At 33.9% G+C, this 16866-nt stretch overlaps 1 long non-coding RNA gene across 2 annotated transcripts; it reads left to right on the plus strand.

Annotated features, from left to right (window-relative positions):
* The first annotated feature begins 5846 nt into the window (after positions 1-5846).
* On the plus strand, positions 5847-8820 carry LOC147568596 (uncharacterized). Of its 2 annotated transcripts, XR_015238346.1 has the most exons (4): positions 5847-6178; positions 6279-6333; positions 6473-6634; positions 7234-7676. It is a non-coding gene; the product is annotated as an uncharacterized LOC147568596 (long non-coding RNA). The 2 variants fall into 2 exon arrangements; XR_015238343.1 differs by having other exon boundaries at positions 5870-6178; positions 6473-8820.
* Positions 8821-16866: the final 8046 nt, after the last annotated feature.

The following is a 16866-nucleotide window of genomic DNA, read 5'->3' on the forward strand; positions in this document are numbered from 1 at the left end:
GATCGTGATTCAGTTTCGGATTGTGATTGAGGAGGAGTTTTTTCAGATTCTGGCCAAGAAATACAACTCCTTTTTTTGGTGGACGAAGTTAACAAGCTCTTTATGTCAGAATCAAGTGAGGGAGACTGATTTTTTTTTCGAACACTCGATACCCACTCATCACTTTTCATCTCTTCTACACCAATGGTTTTTTCTGGTTTTCCTTTATGTACACTTTGCATGGTTGGTAGATATCGAACTGCTTTCATGCCACTGTATATCTTTGTAACCTCAAATATGTTTCTTGCTCTTGCAAAAGCATCAAGCATCACAAGAATCGAACTTTGACTTATCTTGGAACCCATATCTTGCAACTCTTCAATAACCACATAAAGCTCATCCAACCGCCCATCAACAATCAAAACTCGCATTAGGGCATTAATAGAATCAACAGTAAGGGAAGGATCATCTCTCATCATCGTGGTAAAAACTGGATGTGTCCGTTCGTAACGACCATTGGAAGCGTAAGTATTTATTAAAGCATTCCATAGTTTCCGATCAACTAGAGGATAGTTCAATATGAGTTTTCCCACTACATTTTCTGCCTTGTGACATAGCTTTGAATCTCCATATGCTTTAATTAATTCAACATACTCAGAAGAGTCACCGAGTATGACACCTAGACAATCATCCTGATCGATCAAATAATGAGTAGTTTCATGGAAGCCTAATTTACATTATGTATGAACTAGACTTTGGTAAAAATTCCGAGAAGGTTTCACACCATAGATTCTTAGTATTTTATGATTCGACACAATTAATTCGTCTCCCGGGAGTATATATGGATGAAATAAATTGCACGGTCTTGTGTTTTTCAATTTTTCTTTATTCGTCTTAACAAACCTTTCTTTCTCCGTCGTTGAATAACTAGTATTTTCTTTATCATGAACCTCTCCTTCAACAATATCAATCATAGTTGTCGAAGGAATTTCGGATAATAATTTGTCCGATTCAATTCGAGATTCTACATAAGATAGGTAGTCATTCAAAGGAAGAAAAATATACCTAAAAATATCTTTCAATTGAGCCCAATCATCGATGAATTCTTTTCCTTGATCGACGAGTTCCCATGGCATCTCGTTAAATTTTTCATAGACTCTCTTAGACAAGTGTTGTTCAACGAGAAAAACCTTATCTTCACCACGAACCTCTTGGTTTATAAACCAATCTTCCATCTGTTGAATCCAAAAATCTATATGATATTGACTGTTCCCAAATTCTTGAAGCTCTGAATACCAGCAGATGTAGATTGTTGCGGAAGCGTAAAAGTAATGGAATCCACCATTATAACAATGATAAAATATGTAAATAAACTGATAAAATACGTAAATAAACTGATAAAGTAAAGAACAAAACGATAAACTTGATTAACAATAAACTTAATTCATAATATTCTCTGATCTGATTAAGAAAGACAGACTAGACTTCTCTTATATAGAGATTGTACTTTCCTAGATAGACTTGAATAACGAAAGAAGATAACTACTAAGGATACTTTCCTTGATTGCTAAGACACTAAAACATAGAAACCCTAAATACCTAAACCTGGAAACTATCTAATGGGTTAACCTGGCCGTTAGGCCCACTAATCTCTTGGCCGAAAGGCCCATTAAGGAGATGGCCGCCATCACTTTCATAAGAATATTCAGCTAATAACATCTTAAACTTCGATCATACTAAATACTTAATTGAAATAATGTACCGTTTGCGTTCTTCTTCGACATAAATCGGTAGAAAACCCTTTGTATTGCACTAGTATTATTAGTACTCTCCCTTGTTAACAATGAGACATATTTGAAGTGTTTCAAGCTAGCATAAGATCACAGATAGATTGTGTATTAAATAAATTAGGAATTTGATTTCTATAGAACAAGCTTTAGGGAGTTTTTGGAGTTAGACTCCAACTGAAGTTCTATAACGACTATATGAACTAGTCTGGGATAAACTAGGTAGCTGCAATCTAGATATTGTTTCTCTTTGATTTCATTAGGTATTTAAAAATACAAGGGATTCAATAACCACCCTAGTCCCTTAATTTTCATTAACTCAAAAATGACTGTTGTTTTTCTTTTCAAATCAATAGTTGATTTTCATTTCTTACCGGATCCTGCCACTAAATCAATAGCCAACATTATCTCCTCTCAAATGTAAGAAATACGATAATTTGAGAATGTAAAAAAAGAACAAAATCAACAAATAAAGAACGTATCAAAATATTTACATATTAAAATTCTCGCTATTTAATATCTTGAAAGGTGATATCTTCATTATGCTGCACGTGACATCCCAACTAGGTTGACACCTCACGGAGCATCCATCATTAGAATCACCACTTACTATTGTTATTATTATTTAATGAAACCAAATACAAGAGGGGTACATAAAGCCTAACCCTGAATTTAACAAATGATCAGACCATTAAAAGACTATAAGATTCATCTAAACATATGTGAAGAGATACCATTTAAGCTAATCATCTGAATAACTGAGTACACACTTCTTCGACTTTAACTCTTCTTCGTCTTTAACTCTTCACTCTTTGGATCATAATTTTCCGATTAATTGACTACTTCAGATGTTGAAGTACATGATCAAATTCTTGAGTGGTGCAATGAAGCACAATGGGTCCATCTACTTTGATATCAAAATCAAGATTCTCATAATCTGAGTATTCATCTAATAACATCATAAACTTGGAACATACCAAATACTTTATCGGAACCACGTATCTTTTACAATCTTCTCCAACGTAAACCGGTAGAAAACCCTTGTGTATTGTTGTAGTATTATTAGTATCCTTTGCTAACAGTTGGTCATACTTGAAGTGACTTTGTTTCTTACTAAACTTTGTTTTTAGAGATGAAAACATCTTCATCATCTTCATTATTGTGTGAGAAAGGATTAATGGGAAACAGGACTCAGATAAAGTTCATGTTCAAATATTTGAGTGGTACAACTAAGAAGAATGGGGCCTTCAACTTTGGTATCAAGTTCATGACTTTCATAGAATATCCATCTAATACTTAACATCTTAAGCTTTGAACATACCAAAAAACTTAATTGGAACAATGTACCGTTTGCATTCTTCTCCGACATAAATCGGTAGAAACCCCTTTTATATTGCAGTAGTACTCTCCCTTGTTAACAATGAGACATATTTGAAGTCTTTCTTTTCCTTACCTAATTTTCTCTTTTGGGACGAAAACATCTTCAACTTAACTATTTGGTTGGAAGGAAAAAAGGAGAGAAAGAACTCTTATTATTAGAAGCAAAACGCAAGAGAGAATTTCAACCTAGCGTAAGATCACAGATAGATTGTGTATTAAATAAATTAGGAATTTGATTTATATAGAAGAAGCTTTAGGGATTTTTAGAGTTAGAATCTAATTGTAATTCTAAAACTACTACATAAGATCTTTTTTCTAATCTCAATCTAGTTTTAATTGTGTAGGATAAACTAGGTAGTTGCAATCTACATATTGTTTCTCTTTGATTTCATCAGATATTCATATATTGTAGGGATTTTATAACTACCCTAGTCCTATAATTTTCATTAACTCAAAAATGACTGTTGTTTTTCTTTTCAAATCAATAGTTGATTTTTTCATTTCCTATGGTATCCTGATTCTAGATCAATAGCCAAACTAAATCTCCTCTCAAATGTAAGAAATACGACATTTCGGCAAATTAATAAAAAAAAAAAACAGAATCAACAAGTAAAATAACATATCAAAATATTTACAGATTAAAATTCTCGCTATGTTAATATCTGGAAAGGTGTGATATCTTCATTATGTTGGACATGACATCCCAACTAAGTTGACACCTCACGAAGCATCCATCATTAGAATCACCACCTGTTATGGTTGTTATTATTATTGAACGAAATACAAGAGGGGGGACTTAAAGCATATCCCAGAATTCAACAGATGACTAACCTAGGATAAAAAAAAAAGATCCATCTATACATATGTGAAGAGATACCCTAATCATCTTAATAACAAAGTTCACGCTTCTTCAACTTTAACACTTCTTCGACTTTAACCTTCGTTCTTTGGGTCATATTTTTTGGATTAATTGACTACTTGAGATGTTTAACTACATGATCAAATACTTGAGTGGTACAATGAAGCACAATGGGTCCATCAACTTTGATATCGAAATGAAGATTCTCTTCATCTGAGTATTCATCTAATAACATCTTAAACTTGGAATATACCAAATACTTTATCGGAACCACGTACCTTTTTCTATCTTCTCCAACGTAAACCGGTAGAAAACCCTTGTGTACTGTTGCAGTATTATTAGTATCCTTTGCTAACAATTGGTCATACTTGAATGGACTTTGTTTCTTACCAAACTTTGTTTTTAGAGATGAAAGCATCTTCCTCATCTTCATTATTGGGTGAGAAAGGATCAATTGGAAACAAGACTTAGATAAAGGGTACTGATAGGGAATGAAAAAGATGAGACAGAAATAATTTCAGCAGAGAGCAGAGGACATAAGATCTCAATGACTTGTTTAGTTGTTTGTGAATAGTTTACTTGCATAGTTAACTTATATACAGAGAAAACTTTCTAATTTGGATTTGGAGGTTTTATAAGATTGTGGGTTTATTAGTTTCCAATGTGCCGGTGCCATTAGATTGTGGGTTTATCATTTTTGAGAAACATTAATATAGGATAGTGTACCATTATCCTGGATTTTATATATCTAAGATTTTATCTATGTGAACTAAATAGAGGATCCTAGTTTAATATAATGTATAGATACACTTATGATGGTCGCCAAATTTGAAATCTAAGTCGAGCGGCCCCATATATTTTATTGCAATTGAGATTTTGATCAAGTAATACTAGCTCCAAATTTATTCTTGCGAGCTATGTATATGACATAGTACGTGAACTCAATTTTTAATGCATAAATGGTAATAGTTTCCCCTACAAAAACGCCATAGAAGCATCCGCCAAAACATCTGGACAACTTTTTGCAAATATTCACGCCCACACTAATAGCTTATTTAATATGAGAATTACATATGATTACATTTCGGTTTTAGGGAAGATATTAAACTTCATAACTCGCTAAGAGTTAGACTGCGTTCTTTATTTATGTCCATATATTTAGGTATTGGCTCCCCGTTCCTATTTAGGCTAACGTTTACGTAATAAGAATTTTTTTTTAGGTTCAAAATTTTGAACGAATTTCTTTAATTTTTTTTTGTTTTTCCACGAACTGAAATTGGCGGAAGGTTTTTTTATTTCTCTTTAAAATTTTGTACTCCCAAATTTTTTTTTTCCTCCCAGTATCGTTTCTTGTTGATAGTGTCTCCCCCGCCTCTTTGACTCTGGTTGATTCGCATGGACCACCCCACTCTAGAAACACTCCTCGCATCTTTGAAATAAGTGGGGTCGAATCGGTTTTATGAATCAAAATCGGTGTCTTAACCAATTTCCATTCCAGTTAACACTAGGTCAAATCGATTTTGGTTCACAAATCTGTTTGCCTTCATTGATTTCAACTCGGTAACTTGATACTTCCTCCATATTATTCTAAAATCTCTTACAAAAAATATTAAGACAGAATTCACACATGTTATTTATCTGTTATTTGGTGAATGAGTTATCTATATAACAAAACAGAACTTGTTTTTGCTTACTAGGACAAAATGCAATCTGACTAGGACAATCTAACTAGGACAAGCTGACTAGGACGAGAACAAAAGATGACCCCTTATCCTGACCCTCTATTATTTGATCCAACCATTGAGAAGAACATAACCCTACACCTTCTCTCATTAACCCACGTGAATCTTCAATTTCAAAGGATGTTACAAATTTTAGTTTCTTCATCTTCCCCTCGTTCCCGATGTTACGTCTCTCGCTTATTCGCTTAACCCTAAATTATTTCTGTTATATTTCTCCTCCTTCTCTTTCCTCTTCGAAGAGATCATATTGCATCTGGGTTTGGATTCTTAATCTTGATTCGATAAAGAGTTTTCATACTTCTTTTTTCTTCCATCTTTAAGATTCTTCTCTTGAGATTTTGAAATCTGTACATCTAGATCATGAAATTTGCCAAAGTGGGTAATAGATGAGATGAAAATCATCATTCTTACATTAGACAAACACACTTAAGGTAATTTACATCTTCCCCTTTATCTTTTTAATCTATTATTTTCTCTTAAATTAGTCTTTGAAATTCTGAATCTTCATTTTTCCTTTTTCAATTTCTGAAGGAGACATAAAAATGGGAGGTGGAAAATAAACAGTTGATAAAAGAGTATTATAGAAGTAAAGTTCCGAAACCCTAATATCTAATTTGCCCTAAATGTTTTACCCCATGAATTTATATTTCATATCTATTTTTAACTTGGGTTTAACCGAAATCTTTCTTTTTCTTCTGAAAAAATGCAATTTCATGATTTTGTAGAGAAAACTTCTTTTCCAAGCAAGTTCCTTACAAAAGGAGAAAGCTTCCTCGAGAGAGAATTAAAGTTTACAGAGATGCGGGAAATTGTAGTAAGAGGATGAGTTTTCATTTTGGGAAGAACTTTCATCGCAAGAGAATGAGTTTCTCGCGAAGGACATTGAGGTAAGAATAATTCATTCTTTACCCTTTCATTCCACTTATTTGATCATGTTTTCAATTGATTTTGTATGATTATATCTGTACTCCTTATCTTTCATAATCTATTTTTCAAAAACTGGGGTTTATGGATTGAAAATCGATTAGATGCCATTGAATGAATTCTCCAAGTAAAATTTTAATATTTTTGATCTATTATGTCCGAAATTGATTATTATAGGGGTTTTAATTGATTCGATAATTCAGTGTAGTGTTTTGGTTTCTTATCAATTGATGTACTTATTTTCGATATTGTGAAGTAGGAGCAATTTGGTTCCGAAAAAGTTTTCTTATTTTATGTTTTGGCTCGTAGATTACCTATTTGGTGAAATTTTGGTTTCGTTGGTGTTCATTTTTCACTAGAATCGGGCTTTGTTGCTTGTGAATCTCTATCGAGAGTTCAAGTTGTTTCCTATTGTTCGCTGGAAGTAACCAGCGAATCAAGTATCTAAAAAATTGTTTGCTTATTACTCTCTAATCTCTATTCACTTATATGAATTATTATTACTCTAGAATAAGATAGGTACTAGTAAAATTTTCTATATATTATATCCCTATTGTTGCAGACAAAATCTATTGCCACTCAATATGGAACTGGAGCAATTTCGGGTTTCTTTAGTGAGTATCATGTCAAAGTTTGATGGCATACTGGTTACTTTATTGAATTGACCGAAAACGTCTGATTTTTGCTTAAAATCAGTCGTTACCTTCTTTTATATCTCCTATTTGAACCGATAAGTTTACAATCTCCATTTAAGCACATAATTGGTTATACTCTTCCAATTCATGCCATCTTTATATAATCAATACTTGGCCAGATTCAACTACTTAAGTGTTGTGTTTTTCTTATGCTTCTGAATCTCTATTGGAATATAGGTTGTTTCCTATGTTCACTGGAAGTATCCAGCGAATCAAGTACCTAAAAAATGGTTTGCTTATTACTCTTTATTCTCTAATCTTTATTCACTTGTATGAATTATTATTACTCTAGAATAAGATATAAATTTTTGTATATATTATATCCCTACTGGTGCAAGTAAATCTGTTGCCACTCAATATGGGACTGGAGCAGTTTCAGGTTTCTTTAGTGAGTATCACGTCAAAGTTTGATGGCATACTAGTTACTCTATTTAATTGTCCGAAAAGACTAGTTTTTTCTTAAAATCAGCCGTTACCTTTTCTTATATCTCCTATTTGAACTGTTAAGTTTACAATCTCCATTTGAGCACATAGTTAGTTATATTCTTCCAATTCCTGCCATCTTTATATAATCAATACTTGGTCAGATTCAACTACCTAAATGTTGTGTTTTTCAAATTTCAAGCTGCAAGGACTATGGATTGGTGTTTGATTTAGTTATCTTACTATGAAGGTTATGAAAATAATTGGAAGTTTCTCTCTGATGAGTCACCCTCGAGGAAATGTAGTATCTTACCTCAATTTCATTTAAAACAATATCTTGGTAAGGAATTTAGTGCTTTGATATTTATCTTTTCTGCTGAGTTAGTATCTCGGAAAACAGATAATGTGGTGCATTCCCTAAACCTGTGTTATTTCTCTGTTTGCATTTCGAATGCCTGTTTTTTTTTTCAAAATCAAAACATCAATCTTTTCACATAACACTTGAAAAACTTTGGAGATTGAGGGTTTAACCGTAATATTTTCTTAAAATCAGCTGTTTCCTTCTCTTATATCTCCTATTTGAACTGATAAGTTTACAATCTCCGCTTAAGCACATAGTTGGTTATATTCTTCCAATTCCTTCCATCTTTATATAATGAATACTTGGCCAGCCAGTCAGGTTGAACAACTTGAGTGTTGTGCTTTTCAAATTTCAAGGTGCGCAAGGACTATGGATAGGTGTTTGATTCAGTTATCTTACTATGAAGGTTATGAAAATAATTGGAAGCTTCCTTCCGATGAATCACCCCAGAGGAAAAGTAGAATCTTACCTCAATTTCATTTTAAACGATATTTTGGTAAAGAATTTAGTGCTTTGATATTTATCCTTTTTGTTGAATTAGTATCTCAGAAAACAGATAATGTGGTGAATTTCCTAAACCTGTGTCAGTTCTCGGTTTGTAATCATTTTGTATGATTTCGAATGCCTGTTTTTTTTCAGAATCGAAACATCAAATTTTGACATAAGACTTGAACAAGAATTTCTTTTGGCTATAGGCACTAGCAATCCCCCAAAAAAATATGTTTAGACTGTGCAACCGCTGCCCACATATATACAAACCTGTATAGAATGTACATAACTTTGAGCAAACCTTACTTGCACAGCATATGTATTGACATATTTGCAGACGTTGCACAGGAGCGATTGAGCCAAGCCGAAAAAGTTGATGAATCCTTTTTTTACGAAAGAGAATTTGGTTAGAAAGTTGGGCCAATTTCCTCAAAGTTGGAAAAGTATATTTTAGTCTAACTATATATTTTTTCATGTTTCTAACAATTTTCAAATTGTGTTCTAGAATATATCTTTGGATTTAAACCAAGGTTGGCCGAGACCTAAGGCAACAAAAGCAACTACTTTGGCCCTTCGGGCGGCAGGCTAATTAGGAGAACCAAATTATAAACAACAACGATTAGAATCAAACGAAATTATGTAAATCATTGCCTAAACAAAATCCTCCCAATAAATTTACAACCAACAATTATGAACAAACTCAAGGCCAAACAGTCAAGTTAAGAAACATAAAATAATAATAAGAAAGAAAATAATGCTACTTATATTAATTCACTTGATATGTTTAAATATATATTCACATAAATTACTCAAGATGTTTAAATACATATTCAAATAATTGAGTAGTACAATTGAGTAGAATGGGACCTTCAACTTTGATATCAAGTTCTTGATTCTCATAAGAATAATCATCTAATAACATCTTGAACTTTGAATATACCAAATACTTTATCGGAACTTCGTATCTCTTGCATTCTTCTCCAACGTAAACCGGTACAAAACCCTTGTGTATTGTTGTAGTATTATTGTTATCTTTTGTTAACAATGACACATACTTGAAGTGACTATTTTCTTTACTCAACTTTCTTTTTATTGATGAGAAAATCTTCATCATCTTCATTATTAATTTGGTGACAAAAGAACGAGACAGACAGAGGAGGCAAATACTTTTGATAGAGGAAATTAGCTCTAGGGTAAGATCAATATGGATGGTGTAGTAAATAAATTACTCTTAAGAAGTTAATTTATACTAGTAGAAATTTATGTTGAGTTAGAGTCCAAGTGAAATTCGTCAACAAGAAATATTTCTAATTTCAACCACACGGTAAAATAGGTAGTTGGAATTCGTAGCAACCACAAGGTAAATTCATAACTTTAGTTATTTGGGGGCCCTCCTGTTAAGGCCAATAATTTGTTTTTGGAGAGCAATTTGGCTTTTTCTTTCTATTTTCCCACAACAACGTTGTCGGAAAATTTTGTTTATTTTTACATCATTTTAATATTTTGTACCACAAAATTTTTTCTTGATCTCCAAAGTATCGACCCTTGTTAAAAGTGTCTCGCATGGACCACCCCACTCTGAAAGCTTTCCTCAGCATCTTTGAAATGGGTGGGGTCGAATGGATTTTGAGAATCTTAATTGGTGTCTTAAGCAATTTCCACTTCAATTAGCTTTATGTGAAATCGATTTTAGTTCACAAATCGGGTTGCCTTAATCGATTTAACCTTGGTAACTTGACACTTTCACCATATTATTCTAGAATCTTTTTATTAAAACTTAGACACCATTAACATATGTTATATATCTGTTATTTTCTTTACAGTTATAAATATACAAAATACGGATTTAAATTATAAATTTAATTTTTTGAGTTGGAATCGTAGACTAACTTGGACCATTACGTGTATATTAAGTTTAAAAAGTAATTGAGGACACATGATATTAAAGAAAGTGACAATTTCCGTATTAAATGGACGAATAGAATACTCACTAAAAAAAAAAGGCTAAAATACATCAAATATTTATATATAATCATTTGAGAACCAAATACCCATCTCTATAACTTCAAGTTTTAACTAGTAGACATGTTGAAGTTCATGTGCAAATATTTGAGTGGTACAAGTGAGAATATTGGGGCCTTCAGCTTTGGTATCAAGTTCATGACTTTCTGATGTAGATTGTTGCGGAAGCGTAAAAGTAATAGAATCCACTAATATAACAATGATAAAATACGTAAATAAACTGATAAAGTAAAGAACAAAACGATAAACTTGATTAACAATAAACTTGATTCATAATATTCATTGAGCTGACAGACTAGACTTCTCTTTAATAGAGATTGTACTTTTCTAGATAGACTTGAATAAAGAAAGAAGATAACTACTAAGGATACTTTCCTTGATTGCTAAGACACTAAAACATAGAAACCCTAAATACCTAAACCTTGAAACTATACTAATGTATTAACCTGGCCGTTAGGCCCACTAATCTCTTGGCCGAAAGGCCCATTAAGGGGATGGCCGCCATCATACTCCCCCGCAACGGAACAACTTGCCCTCGATTTGGTGTCGTCATAAAGCGGATCGTCCAGGTAATACAGATATATATCAGCGATGTGGAAGGTAACTTTGGCGACGATTTGGAAGGCAATCCTTAGTTCCCACTTTGCGCGAGATTTGTCGGAAATTGAAAGAAGCCAAATAAGGATCAAATAACCAACTAAAATCCAAAACCCATGATGCGAAAGATCCCGCGAAATCAATTGTAGGAAACAAACTTCTAACAAATTTCTACATCTTCCGTCGTCTAGTAATTCAATGAAGAGGATCATGATCACCACATTATTCTCTCTCAAAAATTCAATTATGAATTTTGTCATCCAATCAAACACATGCCAGACTTCCTTTCCTTTAAAACCATTTTTAATCATCCTATTGAGGCGTCGACCAACGAGTGAAGAATAAACAATGTTCATTGATGGGCCTAAAATTAGGTCTATTCCCGCAAGTATACGGGGTCAAGTTATAGTATTTATAATAAGATCGAGTATCGTCCCAAGGGATAAGTAGGAAATTTCGGATACTGACGACGAGTTTAGCCCAATAATCAAAATGTCAATAGCTAGCTTATACTAACACACACACACACACACACTCCACTCATAAATTTGATGATTGATTTGTAAAATAAAGAAACAAATAAAACTAAATAAACTAACTAAGAGAGAGGTAAGAAGATATCTAAGGTTATAAAATCCACCACATAATTTCACTTTATAAAACAAGCACTTAATTACTTAAATCTCTTTTGTATTTACTTAGGATCCAATATAATGAACTATTTGGATTCCGGATGATATTCTAGATAAAACAACTTTATAATTAAGAATGTATGATTGACTACCATATAAAACTAATTTCCTACACTATCATTCAAGATCTAAAAGGCATATCTCATCTAATAAATCAATAAAAGCATGAAATATCTAATTATAATACATGAATGACAATAAGGTTATAGAATCAACATGAAATGACAATCAATAGGCATTAAAGCACATCAAAGGATTTAATTAATCAAGAACAAGTATTATAAAGATCCAAAATGGGTTTCATTTACAACCTTAGATTGCTAAATTAACTATACATGGAATCTAGAATAACATTCATTGACATTGTAAAATAAATGAAAATACTAAGAAATTAATGGAAAGAAATCACCAAGAATGCTCAAATTCCATATTCCCATGTATCTCCATTTTGATGTCCAAGATTTGCTCCATTTATGTTCAAGAATTGTACTCCAAGAAATCCAAGTAATAGCTATTTTATTGCAACCCAAATAAGAAAAAGAGATAGAAGAAATTAGATCTAGAAAGAAGTTAGAAAGAAGAGATAAAAGGGGATAAAGATGATGGAAGAATATGGAAGAAAGAAAGAGAAGACTATTAATGGAAGAAAGAATAGTAGTAGAGAAGAAGATGGAAAAAGAATGGAAAAGAAATTGATTTAGTAGTAGAAAAGAGAGAAAGAAATAGGTGAGAAGAAGTAGAAGAAAAGAATGGGTGATTAGGGTTAGAAGATAAAAAGAGAAGTGGCTTAGAAATTAGGTAAGGAAGCCATTTGAGAGGGTTGTTGAAGTCTAGGGTTTAATGGAGGAGAAAGGGACTTATTTATAGGTGGGTTTTGGTTTTGGTTGGGTTAAATGGTAGGAAAAAGTAAAAGAAGGGTTACTTTTGGAATTTGGGAGGGTTTAAATGAGAAAAACCCTAAAAGCAAACAAGTGTCGGCGGCTGGTAGGGTTTCGGATGCTACTGTGTAGCCGGGTGTAAGATAATGAGTTGAATCGGAGCAGCAGCCGTCGGATGAAGAAAACGCGGGATCTGGGAAGACGGGAAAGTGCCACGCGTCCGGGTGTAAGTTAATAAGGTGCTTCGGGCCACACGGGAATGGATTAAAGCTGGGACTCACAACAGCCGTCGGATCTATAAAACACGGAAGGTAACGGTCACGATTAAAACGTGGCCACGGGACTACCGGATTATGTTGCTACGGTTTACACGGAAGCATTAGATTGGAAGGACGCTCAGCAACCGTCGATCTGGGACACGCGGAAGCGGACGGATAAGATTAGAACGTGGGACTGGGATTACCGAGTTAAGCTGCAACGGGATGCATGGGATCATGCGCTAAGGGTCCTACTTTGTTGCTTAGCGAGAACACGCGAATTAGATGCAACGACCTCCGGAGCGCGCCACGTGTTCCTTGGTGTACCGCGCGCCAAATCTGTGCCCGACACTGTCCCGCAAGTCAACCCTCTTTGACAAAACTTTGACCTTGATTTATTCCTTCGTCCGGACTCCGATTTGACTTCCGTTTTCTCCTATGGACTCGTCTCGACCTCTAATTTTCAAACACGCACTAACATTGGCCAAATTACCAGATTGTCCTTGACTCCAAATGACCAAAATACCCTTTATGCATCTTTTCCTCGTTTTTAACCATTTTTTACACCTAACTCCACAAAACACACCTAATCAAGAAAATCAACCATTTTATTATAATAAAGACTCGAAACGAACTAACTCGACTAAATTAAACGACTTAGATGGGACATTTTCATGACCCATCAATCCTGCCATCTTTCCATGGTAAAACTTGCCACTTAACAATCTTCAAGAAGGTGTGAAGTAACATGAACAAGAACGAAGAGAGACTTATTGTTGCAATTCCCCTAACTTCTTCACCAAGAGCCGAAGTATCAACGAAACCAACTCTAATAAAGGTATCGATATGGAAATATGTAGCGTCGCTATGACTCTCTAAAACTAGCTTCCCACGTTCATCTTCGTGAAGTTTGTAAATTATAACTTTATCATAACTTGTCAAGTTAGGCAATACCATAAGTAAATCTTCGCTTACTCGAAATAACCGAGTAGGTGAAAAACCTCTTAGCAACATTTTATCGAACAAGTGATAGACGTCAACTTCTACACCCAAGTCCATTGATTCTTGGAGAGAACTATCTCCATTATTTAGTTTCTTAAGTTCAGGAAATACCATAGTATCCATGAAAGCATCCAGCAGGTCGATTTCATCATCTCCTCCTTCAGTTGCCGTGTTAAAACCTTCGAACATTATTTCTTCTTCTCCCTGCTTTTCTCTTTCGGATTCTCCTTTCCTTCTTTTTAATTCCTGCCACTCCAGAACTCTCCTTTTCCTCTTCTTCTTGGTCATCTTTTTGATGGAGATTGATTCATTAATGGAAGATCGTGATTCAGTATCAGATTGTGATTGAGGAGGAGTTTTTTTCAGATTCTGGCCAAGAAATACAACTCCTTTGGTGGACGAAGTTAACAAGCTCTTTATGTCAGAATCAAGTGAGGGAGACTGATTTTTTTTCGAACACTCGATGCCACCACACTCATCACTTTTCATCTCTTCTACACCAATGGTTTTTTCTGGTTTTCCTTTATGTACACTTTGCATGGTTGGTAGATATCGAACTGCTTTCATGCCACTGTATATCTTTGTAACCTCAAATATGTTTCTTGCTCTTGCAAAAGCATCAAGCATCACAAGAATCGAACTTTGACTTATCTTGGAACCCATATCTTGCAACTCCTCAATAACCACATAAAGCTCATCCAACCGCCCATCAACAATCAAAACTCGCATTAGGCCATTAATAGAATCAACAGTAGGGGAAGGATCATCTCTCATCATTGTGGTAAAAACTGGATGTGTCCGTTCGTAACGACCATTGGAAACGTAAGTATTTATTAAAGCATTCCATAGTTTCCGATCGACTAGAGGATAGTTCAATATGAGTTTTCCCACTACGTTTTCTGCCTTGTGACATAGCTTTGAATCTCCATATGCTTTAATTAATTCAACATACTCAGAAGAGTCACCGAGTATGACACCTAGACAATCATCCTGATCGATCAAATAATGAGCAGTTTCATGGAAGCCTAATTTACAGTATGTATGAACTAGACTTTGGTAAAAATTCCGAGAAGGTTTCACACCATAGATTCTGAGTATTTTATGATTCGATACAACTAATTCGTCTCCCGGGAGTATATATGGATGAAATAAATTGCACGGTCTTGTGTTTTTCAATTTTTCTTTATTCGTCTTAACAAACCTTTCTTTCTCCGTCGTTGAAAAACTAGTATTTTCTTTATCATGAACCTCTCCTTCAACAATATCAATCATAGTTGTCGAAGGAATTTCGGATAATAATTTGTCCGATTCAATTCGAGATTCTACATAAGATAGGTAGTCATTCAAAGGAAGAAAAATATACCTGAAAATATCTTTCAATTGAGCCCAATCATCGATGAATTCTTTTCCTTGATCGACGAGTTCCCATTGCATCTCGTTAAATTTTTCATAGACTCTTTTAGACAAGTGTTGTTCAACGAGAAAAACCTTATCTTCACCACGAACCTCTTGGTTTATAAACCAATCTTCCATCTGTTGAATTCAAAAATCTATATGATATTGACAATCAAATATAGGGATTTTGGAAACAACATTAATTTTGTTTTGATCTTTTTCATCAACATAGAGTTGTTGTGCATCCCTAAAAGGATCCCAACCTAAACGTGGAAAATTTTTCCAACATTCAAGATGAGAAGTGTCTAAAAAAAAATTATCTGTTCCCAAATTCTTGAAGCTCTGAATACCAGCTGATGTAGATTGTTGCGGAAGCGTAAAAGTAATGGAATCCACCATTATAACAATGATAAAATATGTAAATAAACTGATAAAATACGTAAATAAACTAATAAAGTAAAGAACAAAATGATAAACTTGATTAACAATAAACTTGATTCATAATATTCTCTGATCTGATTAAGAAAGACAAACTAGACTTCTCTTATATAGAGATTGTACTTTCCTAGATAGACTTGAATAGAGAAAGAAGATAACTACTAAGGATACTTTCCTTGATTGCTAAGACACTAAAACATAGAGACCCTAAATACCTAAACCTGGACACTATACTAATGTATTAATCTGGCAGTTAGGCCCACTAATCTCTTGGCCGAAAGGCCCATTAAGGGGATGGCCGCCATCACTTTGATAAGAATATTCAGCGAATAACATCTTAAACTTCGATCATACTAAATACTTAATTGGAACAATGTACCGTTTGCGTTCTTCTCCGACATAAATCGGTAGAAAACCCTTTGTATTGCACTAGTATTATTAGTACTCTCCCTTGTTAACAATGAGACATATTTGAAGTGTTTCAAGCTAGCATAAGATCACAGATAGATTGTGTATTAAATAAATTAGGAATTTGATTTCTATAGAATAAGCTTTAGGGAGTTTTTGGAGGACTCCAACTGAAGTTCTATAACGACTATATGAACTAGTCTGGGATAAACTAGGTAGCTGCAATCTAGATATTGTTTCTGATGGCGACCATCATTCTAGTGGGCCTCTCGGCCAGAGTACTAGTGGGCCTAACGGCCAAATCGCCGCCTAAGCCCGCATGAGTATAGTTACCAGGTTTGAGTATTTAGGGTTTCTATGTTTTAGTATTTTAGTATCTTATCAATCAAGGAAAGTATCCCTTAATAGTTATCTTTATTCTTTTATTTGAGTCTATATAGGAAAGTAAATCTCTATATAAGAGAAGTCTAGTCTGTCTTGTTAATCATTGAATTGAATTATCAAATACAAAATATCCTTGATTGCATCTTCTTCTTTA

The sequence above is a fragment of the Eschscholzia californica genome, unplaced genomic scaffold (assembly GCF_041429995.1).
Source record: "Eschscholzia californica isolate CP2 unplaced genomic scaffold, dmEscCali1.0.p SCAF_1, whole genome shotgun sequence".
In the NCBI taxonomy this organism is placed as follows: domain Eukaryota; kingdom Viridiplantae; phylum Streptophyta; class Magnoliopsida; order Ranunculales; family Papaveraceae; genus Eschscholzia; species Eschscholzia californica.